The sequence below is a fragment of the Trichechus manatus genome, unplaced genomic scaffold, assembly GCF_000243295.1.
Source record: "Trichechus manatus latirostris isolate Lorelei unplaced genomic scaffold, TriManLat1.0 scaffold00016, whole genome shotgun sequence".
Classification (NCBI taxonomy): Eukaryota; Metazoa; Chordata; class Mammalia; order Sirenia; family Trichechidae; genus Trichechus; species Trichechus manatus.
The window spans coordinates 19962933-19976699 of NW_004443952.1; the positions used below are offsets into that span (position 1 = coordinate 19962933).

General features: G+C 44.9%; 1 protein-coding gene across 1 annotated transcript in view; it reads right to left on the bottom strand.

Annotated features, from left to right (window-relative positions):
• Positions 1 to 6383, bottom strand: part of PLPPR1 (phospholipid phosphatase related 1) — a 263307-nt gene extending 256924 nt beyond the window's left edge. Inside the window, exon 1 of the mRNA XM_004372219.1 lies at positions 6077 to 6383. The gene's annotated coding sequence lies outside the window, so the exon portion shown is untranslated. The remainder of the gene's footprint in view (positions 1 to 6076) is intronic.
• Positions 6384 to 13767: the final 7384 nt, after the last annotated feature.

Here is a 13767-nt window from a genome sequence, read left to right on the forward strand (position 1 = left end):
AAAGATTGTTACTTTTTGCGTGTGAACTTTTTCATGGGTTTTTACAATAGAGGTCTCATACAATATTTGTCCTTTTGTGATTGACTTATTTCACTACAATTGCATTCTTAATGGTCACCAACGAACTACTATTCATTGTCTCTTTTCAGTTCCCTGTCTTCAGTCTTTTCAACCTGTACTTTAAACCACTGTGGACATTTACCCAGTTGATGAGTGGTCAGTGTTTGTAGGGTTAAGAATACAGGCTTTGACTCTGCTACTTACTGACTAGCTTGGTAATCCTGAACAAGCTATTGGAACCTCTCCACTCAGCCGCCTCCACTATAACATGGAGAAATGAGTCACGGGCATTGTGGGGATTAAAGGAGATGCCACATGCGGGCACTCACACAAGGCCTGACCCGCTGTTAGGGATGCTGCTGTGAAGTCTGACAACCCCCTTCTCAAAATTCTCTTAGGCTTTTGCTTTCACGCTGGGTCCTTCCCATCATCTCTGAGTATTTCTGTCCTATGCTCTTCACTGGTGCTTGTTTCTGAATCCCTAAATGTGGCTGCATGCTGAGATTTAGTCTTTGGCTCTCTGGTCTCCTGCTCTCTCTAACCTCTCCCTTAATAAAAATAACAGTCAGCATTTACCGAGAAATTCCTGCAGGCTGCGGTCTGTACTATGTGCTTTCCAGGATGTTTCAGTGTTACCTCAAAACATTATCGAACCATTTGCTCACCTGAGCTAACTTGCCTTCCCAATCCTCGTTTAGGAATAACTGGGCCACCATTCTGCCAGCTACCAAGGATCAGACCCTAAGTGTTATCCTTGTGTGTGTGTGGTAAGTAGATACACAACAAAACATTTGCCATTTCAACATTTGTAACAGGTACAATTCTGTGAAATTAATCATATTCATCATGTTACACAATCATCACCACTATCCGTTACTAAATTTTTCCAACACCCTTAACCGAAGTTTAGTGTCCCTAAGCAGTGACTCTTCCTTCCGCCTTCACCCTATCCCTGATAACCACTAAGTGCTATCTTTGATCCTCCTTCCTCCTCCCCCTCATAGTAAATCTGAAAACAAATTCTGACTTTTTATTTCAATCCATTCTGACTTGTTGGGATTTTAAGAATGGAACTCAGTATGTTTGGCCTTGGTTCAGTAAGTGACCTGACTCCTGGGGCTGTTCTGTTGATAACTGAGCCTGGGTGGTCCAGCCCTCATCCCAGCTCTCCTGGATGGGAGTGCAGGGTTCACCAACTGAGGCACCCTGGTATAAAAGGATGCTAGCAGCTCTTTACATGAACCAGATCATTTTAAAAGTTTGAGCAAAATGCATGAAATCAGGGAGTTCTGAAAATTAAGGGGGAAAGAAAAGGAGGCTCACATTTGCTACTAGCCTATTGTGTATCAGGAACTGTGTTAAATACCAGGGCTTCAAACCATTTCTTCCTGGTTCAGCCATGGCCGATGAAGCAAAACTGGAATGTAAACCAATTTGTAAAATGTGGGTATACCAAAATGATAACCAGAACGGGAAAAATTATGGGTTAATGCCCTGCTAGAAACTTAATCTCCCCCTTAGAAAACAAGGGCAGCATGCACATAGCAACCAAATCTCTTGACCTGCAGAGTTGGAAACAGCAGTGCCCACTTTGAATATGTGTCACTCTCTACAGTCCTGCCAATAATCCAGTCTCCCTCATCAGGCTCCTGAAAAGGCTCACTACATCTCGCCTCTTCCGAGTCTCCCAAACCAGGGCTTCGACCCATAATTTTTCCCATTCTGGTTATCGTTCTGCTTCACCCAAATTTAAAAAATTTTGGTCTGTTCTGATTTTGCTATGTCAGCCATGACTGAACCAGTTCAAACCAGTTCGAAGCCCTGTAAAACAGTGATGCTTCCAAGATGAGCTAATGCTTCCAAAATTATATAATTGTTTAAATATAAAAAATGAGATGTCACATTGCTGTTTTCTTATTGGCACTTCAGAGGACAGTTCTTTTTCATAGAAGTGGGTAAGACATTCTGTTCCTGTTTTTATCTATGGTCTCACTGCATCATTTTGTCACTGGTCTCCCAAAGATCGATCATCTTAGAGAAGGGGAAGTCACGATTTAGCTTCTACTATTCTAATGCAAGGAATCTCTGAGTGGTGCAAACAGTTAATATACTTAGCTGCTAACTGAAAAGTTGGAGTTTCCAAGTCCACCCAGAGGTGCCTCAGAACAAAAGCCTGGCAATCTACTTCTGAAAACTCAGCCACTGAAAACACTGTGAAGCAAAGCTCTACTCTGACACACATTGGGTCACTATGAGTTGGAGTCGACCCAACGGCAACTGGTATTCTAATGCAGGAATCATAACTACATGACTAGATTTCCCATTTATTTATTTAATCATTTAGTCAACAAACATTTATTGAGTTCCTACTGTGTACCAGGCCTGTGCTGGATGCTGGAGATGCAACTGAGTGCCTTGTCCTCATAATACAGGGAAGGCAGCAACACAAGTATTCATGGTAAAGGCTGGGGTGGTATGGGAGCACACAGAGGAGACTCTTCATAGATTAGTAGGATTTACTTTTCTTACTTGTCTCTCAAATATATTTCTTTCTCTTCATTCCCACTGCCATCACCCTCATCATTTCACACCTAAATTCCACAATTAGCTCTCTGCCTCCAGTCTCACCACCTCCAATTCATCCTCCACACTGTGGTCAAAGTCATCTTTCTCTCATGCAAATCTGATCACCGCTCAAGCTTACCCAACCTTAACCTCTCTGCTAGACTTTAAGATAAAAATGAGGCTCTTTTGCTTAGGATTTTCCTTTCATACTTGACCTCTACTTACCTCTCTGGGCTGATGGTTTACCACTCCAAGGAGCTAAGAATCCACACCTCTTGCTGCAGTCAAAAAGAGCTACTTTTACTTCTCACATAGTTTCCTCTGCCTGGGAAGCCCTTCTCTTCTTGTCATTCAAGACTCACCTGATCTCAACTTCTCTAAGAAACCTTCTTGATCTTCTTATACTCCTTTGAGTAAGATGCCCTTACTTTGTGCTTCCATAGCACTCTGTACATTATCTCTACCAAAACACTTATCATACAACTTTGTAATTGTTAATTAGTGTAGCCCAGGTGCTGCTCATCTCATACCCACATACCTGTACTCTGTGATCTAGCCATGGATGGCTGACAGGTAGCTAACTCACCATGCACTCTCACACACATCCTCTGCCTGGAATGTCCTTTCTTCCCTTTCCTACCTGGCAAAACACAACTCATCTTTCAAAAATTATCTCGAAGATCGGCTGCTCAAGTCCCCCGGGAGAGAAAAAAATATCACTTCTGTGTCTGTACTATTGGCATTTAGATGACACTATAACAGTTAACAGAAACCATGGTGACACTGTGGTTAAGAGTTCAGCTGCTAACCAAAAGTCTGGCAGTTCGAATCTACCAAGCACTCCTTGGAAACCCCATGGGGCAGTTGTACTCTGTCCTATAGGGTCACTATGAGTCGGAATTGACGGCAATGCGTTTTATCACAGTTAATAAGAATACATTGTAGTGAAATACCTGTTTCCCCTCCTTGAAGGCTAGAACCATTTTTTACTCCTCCTGCTTTTTCTCCAGCCTCCTGCACATAATATGTGTTGATGATTCATGTTTTCTGAATTTCAAAGCAATCCAGGAGGAGGAGGGGTTGGAGTGCATACCGTATATGTTAAGAGCTCACAAATCATACAGTACTCTCTGATGATTTCATGTGTTAATCTTGTATTTGCAACTAGACTGCAAACACTTTGAGACCAGAACTCTATTATACATTTTTATATGACCTCCATTGCTATATACAGGATAGGTGGTCAATAAATACTTGTAAACAGAATCTGAATATACTCAAAATGAAGTGAACTTGCCGATGAAGAAAGCAGAAATACACTGCAGGAGAGAAAATAAAGAGCTCTAGTACTAAAAAGCATTTTAAAAAAATCTGGATCTTTTCTTGCCAAGTTTTGCAAGGAAAGTGATGAGAATGTTCACCATGAAATAAAAAGGACATATGCTGACAATTATATTTAAACCCCCTCTGTGCCAATTTCAACTTAAAAATATTTCTAGAAAGATCTTTACTTCACTAGTTATTTGGGAAAAAAAAGTTCAGAGTTTATCTTCCTGAATGCCTTCAAAAATCAAATAAGACAAGCTGTTTTAATAATATGCATTGCTTTCCCAATTACTTGCCTTTTTTTTTTCCTTGCTCAAACACCTCTTCACTTTTGACTGTGTTGATTTATGAGTTAATATCTCTTTCACAGGGGAACTTTCTCAATTGACCTCATGCATATCACACTTTCTCCCACTTCAAAGAAGTCACAAAATGTTTTAAAAAATAAAAGAGGTCCCCATCCTGAGGAGCAGCAGAGAGATGGCTCCACCTGTCACCTCAAAGTGAGGAGAATCCCCTCTAGTAACCCTGAGTCACAAGTGCTGGGAGTATTTTCTTCTGTCAGCATCTCCTTGACTTCCAGGTTCCCCAGACACTTCAATTACGAACCCAAGGTATCTGTGGTATAGAAGAATCATAAATGTACATGTCTGCCTATCCCACTTCCAGGTACAAACAAAAAGTCAAGACAGAGAAACTTTCACATATGGCACTTTCTAGACTTAGAGAACTAAAAAAGAACTAATTTGTGATTGTGCTAAATGTTAGTTCAGGAATAATCAAGCCTTTTATGTTCCAGATGTGACATTCCAGACATCTCCAAACCAGAGTTCCAGCCACCAACAAGAGTGGCTGAACAGCAGTAGCTGCCAACCACAGGCAAAGGGGTATATGTGAGAATTCAGTGAAGGCTGTAGAGCACCTTGTCTCACAGTCGACTGCTCCCTACATAACTGGCCTCTAGTCACACCTCTCCTAAATGACCATCGTCTGTCCCTCTTCCATTCCCCTTTGTCCCAGTCCTGGACTCTTCACATACTGACCCAGTCTCCACTGTTCCAATGGGTCATTATATGTTAGGATTTTTGTAAGTGCCAAAAGGCTCTCTGCACTCAGATCCCGCCCCAGTGGGGACGGCATTTTAGGGAATCCTTTTCTCTGGGTCTTTTCCCTGGTCTAAAAGACATTCAGAACGATGCCTGTCCACCAGCTACATACCAGCTCTCCCAAGAAGCTCTCCCACTAAAGAGGTTGAAAGGGAAAATGATCTTCCCACAAAGAAAAATAATAACCCAGCATCTTTCACATATTCCACACGTGTGTGTCATAAAGCCCTAGGGCAAAAATAAAGCCCTCGCTTCCCCCTCCAGCAGCCGCCACCACGGCAGCCCCAGCGCAGCTCTCAGCGCTGCCGTGGTGGCGTGCGTGCAGACAGCACCTTTCCCGGGGGAGGAGAGATCCCAGCGCCCAGCGTTTCTAGGAGGTGATTATGGCAATCCTTTCAGTAACTCATCATTCATTCCCGCCCCGCCACTGACCCGAGCCTCACCCTGGCTCCTCTGGCATTGGTGCTGAACGAGGAAGACGAAGGCTGTCTCTCCAATTCTCCAGGTGACACCCCCTTACAATGCGCCTAGGGTGTGGTGGGTGGGAATGGCAGGTGCTCAAGCCCGAGAAGAAATCAAAGGCAACGCTTACAGCTGGGGGTGAGAAATCCCAACACCCGCCCGAGTGGGAGGACTTAGCATCAGCTACCTGCAGGGCGCCCCCGCCCGCACGCCCACCCACGCGCGCCGGCTCCTGTCGCAGCCCGGGATGCAGCCAGGAGGGTGGAACGGGACGAAGGGAACCTCCACGCCCCCTTTGTCTCCACGTTTCCCAAATGACAGGGGAGGAAAGTTTACAAGCAGGGAGGGGATAGCTTTCCGCGGGTCAGTCTGACACCGGCGACCCTCCCTGGGATCTCCTTCCGCTGCACACACCCGGCGCTGTCTTCATCTGCACCTTGAAACCCACGGGCCGGGCTGGGGCTACCTGCGCCGCCGCGCGCGGCCGGGAAGCTGCCCCCGCCGACCAGCGCAGCGGCGTCCCGGGAGCGGCCCGCTGGCTCGGGCACCGCACTCACCTCCTGCGGCGGAGCGTCCTCGGTGGTGCGCCGTACTGGGCGGGCTGGCTCCCTGCAGCGAAGTGCATTCAGGCAACGGCCCGAGACACGCTCCCTGGGCGCCGCTGCATTCCGCCTGCGTGGGAGAGCGAGCCGGCGAGCGTGCGGCGCGGGCGTGTACGAGTGTGTGTGTGTTTGTACGCGTGTGTGAGTGTGTGTGAGAGTGTGTGCGCGCGCGTGGGAGGGGGCGATGCGCGGGATCACAGATCCCCCTCCGCGGCCATGCCGCGCTCTGCCTCTGCCTCCGCCTTCTCCTCGCGCGGCAGCCGACACAACGTCCAGGTTTCAGGATCTCCTGTTTATTTAATGAAAGGAAAGGAGCAAAAGGCTGGTGGGGAGGGGGCGGAGGGGGCACAGAAGAGGCGGGGAGGGCGCCGGGCTGCGCATGCTCAGAGAGGGACACTGAGCGCCCGCTCAGGAGCCAGGCAGAGGGAGGGGAGCGAACCCTGGGAAGTCGAGAGCACGGTCGCGCCCGCCGGAGCAGCCGGGGCTCCGCGGGGTTCCCCGAAGACGGCAGGGAAACCCCGTTTCAAAGGTGCGCCCTGCGCTGAGCGCCCGTCGTGCGGGAAACCGCCGGCGGGAACCGGACCCATCCTAAGAGACCGCTTCAGCTGCGAGTCGCGGGTGACGCCGGCCTCTGCTCTCCTCGTGCTTTTTCAGTGCTCGGGTGGGGGTTCCTGTGGGCCTCTGTCTTGCCTCTGCCCTGCGGCGAACCACGATGCGCTTCCCCAGAGGTCCACGAGGAACCCCAGGCTGCAGGTCGCTCTTGAACTGAGTTGCCTGATTTGTGCTGCTCTTTTCCCTCCCAACTTCCACTCTGTGAAGAGCAGAAAAAGGCAACGTCCTTTCTGGTCTCAATACAGGTTTGATGGAGACCGAGGGCGGGAAGGGACGCCCAAAAACCTTCTTCCAAAGAACAAAGGAGGAGTGGAAGGAAGATGAGTTTCCGAAGATCCCGTACTCAGCCTCGTTTGGTGACAGACTTAGATACAGGGGACATTTGCCGTATTCAAGGGGGCAAAAAGAACAATGGCTCCATTGTCCCCTTTGCCTATAATGCCAAAGCAGTTCTAGGTCTTCTTAAGTGGGGATACTGGCTACTTGGTTAAGTGGAAGAACTGCCAACGTGAAGAGAGTCCAGTAAGAGAACCTGAGCCTCCGATGACGATGGCATAGTAACCTGAGTCCAGCGGAGACGTGGGGCGAGAGTCTTTGCGAGTGGAGTGGAAACTCTTCCTGGGTGAGGTTGTTCTATGAGTAAAGTGGGCAGATGGTTAGTATCCATTCAGGAGCTTCCATTTCAACCTCCTCCCTGTTGACTCATCTACTCTTTTCCTCCATTTTCTCTCCTGCAGAGGCTGGGAAAAAAAGACACCCCAAGCAGGGAACTCCGCGTAAAGATAGCCTAACCTCTTGTTTATTAATTTCCTGTCCCTTTGGAAAAGAACCACATTCTGGTCAACCCAGCTTTAGAGGGATAGACGACAGACTTCTCTGTGCAAATCTTTTCCAAGCTTTCATGAAAGATCACTTCTGAGCACTTCCACTATGCAGTGCAAGCGAGCAGATGCCTTCTTGCTGAACTCTGACCCAAGTCCCATTCATCTTCCCAGTAATAATGCCATGTGACACTCAAACAGCAGGACTATTAGATCAAACCCTAGAGCACACCCAAAGGAGAGAAAACTGTGTCCCTAAATATCACCAACAAAAGCAAAGTTTAAAAGAAAAGATACGGAGGAAGAAGGAAGGAAGGAAAAGTTTTTAAGAAGATAACGTGCCCTGAGTGTAGTGGCTGTTTCCTTCTCTCAGTAGCTCATTGAAAGGAGTGCAATTGCAGCATCTCTTTGCCTAACGGACAGTGAGTCTGAGTTCTCCACCCACCAGGTAGGCGAGGTCAGGTTCTCCTTAAAAGCAGTAAAGCCTCTATACTAAACCGCTCACAATCTTCGGGGCTCCTACTTCCATGCCTGTTTCTATCAGGCCTTCCCTGTGGTGTTGGGCTTCCTGGAAGGCATCCAAGACAGAGCTGCCCTGTTGCCACATTCCTCTCAGAACAGTGGATCGTGTTCATCGGAATTTCAGGGTGCTAGCACTGGGTTAAGAGCTCAGCTGCTAACCAAAATGTCAGCAGTTCGAATCCACCAGCTGCTCCTTGGAAACCCTATGGGGCAGTTCTACTCTGTCCTATGGGGTTACTATGCATCACGACTCGATGGCAACGGGTGCTAGCACTGGCAGGGCTGTCTGTTTCCCTGCCCTGGTGCCCTGTAAGCACAGGATGAGTAAGGGCTCTGAATCCAAGAAGGGGGTGAGGCCTGAACAGAGAGGTGGGACTGCGGTAGGTCTCAACTTTGCAGTTCTGTTAGTATGAGACTGAACCAAGGCACTTCCTCTGATAATGATCAGTGTCCAGGGTTGCCTGGCCAAAACCTAAATGCTCCTTAGTCTGGGTCTGGCCTTGAGTGAGGAGGAAAGGAGCACCATTTCCCTCGATGTTCAAGGACACCCTGTTCACAGTCTCAAAGCAGAAAATAGCTCCAACAAAATCAGGGATGAAGGAGACTTTATAAATTTGGAATTGCAAATAAAGTGGAATCCCTTTATGTTCCCTCTGCTATGAGACTGTGAACAAGCAGTTCCAGAAGAGATTTTTACTGCTTGGGGAGAGTGGGTAAAGCACAGGGGACATTAAATGAGAAGGTGTACATAAAACACTTAACACAGTGCCTAGCACATAGCAAGCGCTTCATAAGTTGTAGCTATTGTTAGTTTGGTTATTAACATTTTCATTATTATGATGTTAAAAAAAAAAAAAAGGCTGAGATCTTTTTTTCCCTAAGCTTACAGAAGTAAAACAGATGAAATCTGAGTGCCTTCCAATCTTCCTTCTGGCTTCCTCCATTGCCCACTCACCCATCACCCAGATCACTGATCTATTCAAATCCATGTAATAAAGAGCAAGCTATAAAAATTTGTGACAGTGTAAGTAGCGTTTGACCCTAACACCCCTCCACACTCAAATCTAGACAATACGTGTAAGATCGCATGGTGTGTCAGTAATATACCTCAAGCACTTTGTACCACCCACGTCTCATAGTGGTTAAGCACGCTTCCTGCCTGGCAAGTTAGGGTCTCTCATTCTAATTCCCCACTTACATCGGCTCACCAAGCTTTGTAGTATTTTTACTTTTTCTTCCCTTCTTTCTAATTTTAGCTACCTAATGTGTTAGTCCTCCTGGGTAACAGACTGTCTGAAGCCAATTAATACACACACATCCACAGATGGTTTTGAGAGAATTTAATGGTAAGAATTTGAGTGGCTGCAGGTATTTTCAATGCCCCTTAAATTCACATTTCAGACTTTGCACTCATTCCTTCTACCATGATGCAGAACTATCCCTAGATAGAGAACTTGCATCCCACTCCCCTAACAAACAAACAGAATTGCCCAATGGCCTCACCTCCTATTTCAACAAAATAACCCGCAATTGTTGCCAGGCTACGTATGGAATTGCATTTTTTAAATAGAGCGAGTTGTTCAATTTTAAATAGAAATAGCTGTTCAAAATATAGTATCAATACAACAACATTCTAGAAAGAATAAAAACTAATAGTAGATGAAGGGTTTGAATATTAAACTCTCCAAAGTAATGGAATGATATAGAGATGTCTCAGTTCTTAGACAATTGTATGAAACTAATTCCATTAGGCTATGTATTGCTGAAATATAATAATCCTGGGGTGATGCAGCACTTGTACAAGTCTTGCTTTGAATATTTTTAATAATTATGAAACACATCATTTCCATTTGAATTGTGTGCTACCTATAATTTTGGTTATTGAGACAAACGATTTATAATGTTTCCTTCTTTTAGAAATTCCATATATAGCTGTCTTTTCTGGCCCAGTAAAAATGTCAAGCCATGATTGTAAGGGCTAAACTGATCATTTCATATTATAAGAATCAAAATGTTTCAGTGACTATCAAAAACTATTATAAAACTATCTCCATAACACTTTGCATGGACTCTTATTATAACTCTTAACCCATTATGCCCTTTTTGTGTATGTCTGGCTTGTCCCCACCTAGGGTGGCTGTGAGCTACTCAGGGTCAGAGCTTATTTCTTTTTTATGCCTTCGTGCTTCATGAAAGTGAGCAAGTAGTGTATGTTCAGTAAATGTTTAAAGAATGAATGAATAAATGCTAGCCAAAAGTAAATTTCTGTTGATAACATGTTGACTTTATTAAGAACTCATTGTCCGTAGCTTTGTGTGGCTGGACAAGTGTCCTCTGGCACTGAGGCAGGCGGGAGCTGCCTCCCATCCCAGCAGCTCCTGCATCACAGGGGTTGTCAGAGAAAGTGTCTGGAACAGCTGTCCCCCTCTGATTGCCAGGTTGATCTGGCTGGCCTGGGGGGTGTTCCCTCCTTCCCCAGAGCTCCGAAAGTTGTTCAGTTTATGAACATCAACTTCCCAGGGAAAGAGGGACTGTTCCTGGTTTGTCCTCCTTCCCAGGTCCATTTTTTTATTCTATAGCTAGAAATGATCTATCTAAAATGTAATCTGACCATGTCACTCACTGACTTAACCCTTGAATGCTTTCCCCTACCTGGTGCTCAAGGCTCTGCATGATCTTGGCCAAGACTATGTTTAGCTCCAAACCTTACCATTCACAATGCACTCAAATCTTCTCTCCTCCCAACCATTCCAAATATACCAAATTTTCTCCTAGTAGTCCCTCATCCATGTTCTTCTGACTTTCCTCATCATGTCTGCCTAACTCATTTGTCCTTCGAATTTCAGCTCATCTAGAAAGTCTTTCCTGAATCCCGCAAGAAAGAAAATACTCCCCTGTACTCTCACAGCACCCGAGTTTACCTCTAGCCTAGCACTTCTCACACCAGATTGGATCCCATGGATGGCATCATATAGGTAGAAACATGCAGCAAACTCAAGAGGGCAATACTGTCGGTTAATGGTAAGAGCATTGTGCTAGGGAACAGAGACTCCTTAATAAATGTAAATCGCCTAACACTTTGTTTCCTCATCTTTAAAGTGGTGATGAAAATAATGCTCTCTTCGTAAGATAGTTTGTTAAATGAGGTAATATGTTGGGCACCTAGCAGAGTGTCTGAAAATAGTATCTTCTTCTTTATTATTATTATTACTTAAGTAGTAGTATTTAAGAGGTTATGCCCCATGCAGCCATGTTGTTGTTAGGTGCTGTCAAATCAGTTCCAACTCATAGCAACCCTGTGTACGACAGAATGGAACACTGCCCAATCCTGCGCCATCCTCATGATTTTTGGCTGTGTTTGAGCCTGTTGCAGCCACTGCGTCAGTCCATCTTGTTGAGGGTCTTCCTCTCTTTCGCTGACCCTCTGCTTTACCAAGCATAATGTCCTTCTCCAAGGGACTGGTCCCTCCTGATAACAGGACCCAAATACGTGAGACGATGTCTTGCCATCCTCACATCTAAGGAGCATTCCGGCTGCACTTCTTCTAAGATAGATTTGTTTATTCTTCTGTCAGTCCATGGTATATTCATTAGTCTTCACCAACACTGTAATTCAAAATGCATCAAGTCTTCCCTGTTCATGCAGCCATAGGCTGTACCTTTAACACAGATTTCATAGCGCCTAACAGAAGTGACAGAGTGTTGGAGCCTCAAAGATATCACCCGTGATGGGTTGGTTCCATGGTGTGCACGTTGCTAATGAGGACAGGGTTATGAGACTAGCCTGAGAGGGTAGGTTTGCAGAATTCACTTGTACTGCCACCTGCCCCAGCTGCCCTCGTTATAATTCTCCATGGGGGTGGGGGGTGGCAGCAATGTCATCTTGGGCAGCAGGCAGCTCCTCAGTAGCAGAGCTTTTTGCCAATAATGAAATCCTTTCCATAGAGGGAAATCCAGCAGAAAAATGAGGCTATCACCATTTTTTAGTGTAGTTGACGTATTTCACTTTACCACTGCCTGAGTAAGATCTCTGTAAACGTGGAGAAACAAACAATGACATTTTCCAAAGGCGGCCATACAGTCTGATGTGTATCTGGGATCTGATCTGCAAACATGCTCCAGTTGAATAGATGAAGGCTGTGTGGGAGCAGTTCTGAATTTGTCAGCCTGTCTACCTGTCAGTTTCCATGTGCTTTTACTCATACCCGGTCAGTCTTCAGACTGTTCTACTTGACTGACTGATGTATAGATAGCTATCATAAAATGGACAACACATGTAAATGTCTGCAAATAAAAAATCAAAATGACAGACAGTTCCTTACTGGCCACCAGCCATGTGTGTGCACCAATGTGAGCAAATGAGCCCAGCAGGTGGCATTTATGAGGTGCCCATTTCTTACCCCCTCTCCTCAGAGACCTGGATGATTGTGCGAAGAACTATAGGAGTTATCGAAGAGAAGACACGGTTATTATCTGGGTGGAAATAACATGGTTTTTTTCTGCCCATGTTTTGATAAATATTAAAATGTACATACTGCAATTTAACACATACATATAGGGATTCTGTTTGAGAACAGGTATAAACCTATAAACCAATAAACTGAATTTTGGTCAATGGAATTAATGGGGGATCTGGATAAATTTTAAAAATTACTTAATTTGCACTGTAAAATCTCATAATGTCACAGTTTTTATTATTTTGTTACACATTTGTACATGGTACATTCATGTTGGGACACCTTCCAACAAAGGAGCACCAACCAGTTGCTGTCGAGTCAGTTCCAACTCATGGTGACCCCATGTGTGTCAGTAGAACTGTGCTCCATGGGGTTTTCAAGTCTGTGATCTTTCAGAAGCAGATTGCCAGGCCTTTCTTCTTAGGGACCTCTGGGTGGATCTGAACCGCCAACCTTTTGATGAGTATTTGAACACTTAACTATCTGTGTCACCAAGGGATCAAAAAACCCGCTGCCGTCTCATAGCGACCCTATAGGGTTTCCAAGGCTGTAAATCTTTATGGAAGCAGACTGCCACATCTTTCTCCCATGGAGCAGCTGGTGGGTTCGAACTGCCAACCTTTTGGTTAACAGCTGAGCACTTCAACCACTGCACCACCAAGGCTCCTCACCTAGGGACAATATTGTTTAAAAAAATTAATAGGATACAAATGGAAAGAGAACACTAATATCATGAAATCAGGTAGTCTAAGTATTCCAATTTTCCACAGCAATTATGTAGAAATACAAGAGCCCCTTTAATATTCACGCTGGATCAGGTAACCTGCTAAGTTTACTTACTGGTTCTAGGTAGTTTCTCTTTCTGCAAATAACGGTTTTATTTTTTCTGTATTAATGTGTATGCCATTTACTTACTCTGTTTGCTTTATTGCATTAGCTAGGACCTTTAGTACAATGCTGAATAGATGTGGTTAGAGCAGACATCCTTGTCTTGTTCCAAATTTTAGGTGAAAAAATGTTTCACAATTAAGTACAATGTGAGCTGTAGATTTTAAGATGTTCTTTATTGGCTTGAAAGTTTCTTCAATTCCTAGTTTGCTAAGCATTTTTATCATGAAGGGGTGTTAAATTTTGTCAGATACTTTTCTACTCTATCTATTGAGATGATCTTATGGCTCTTCTATTCTTTTAATGTGGTGTATTATATTGATTGATTTTTGAATATTAAGCCAAG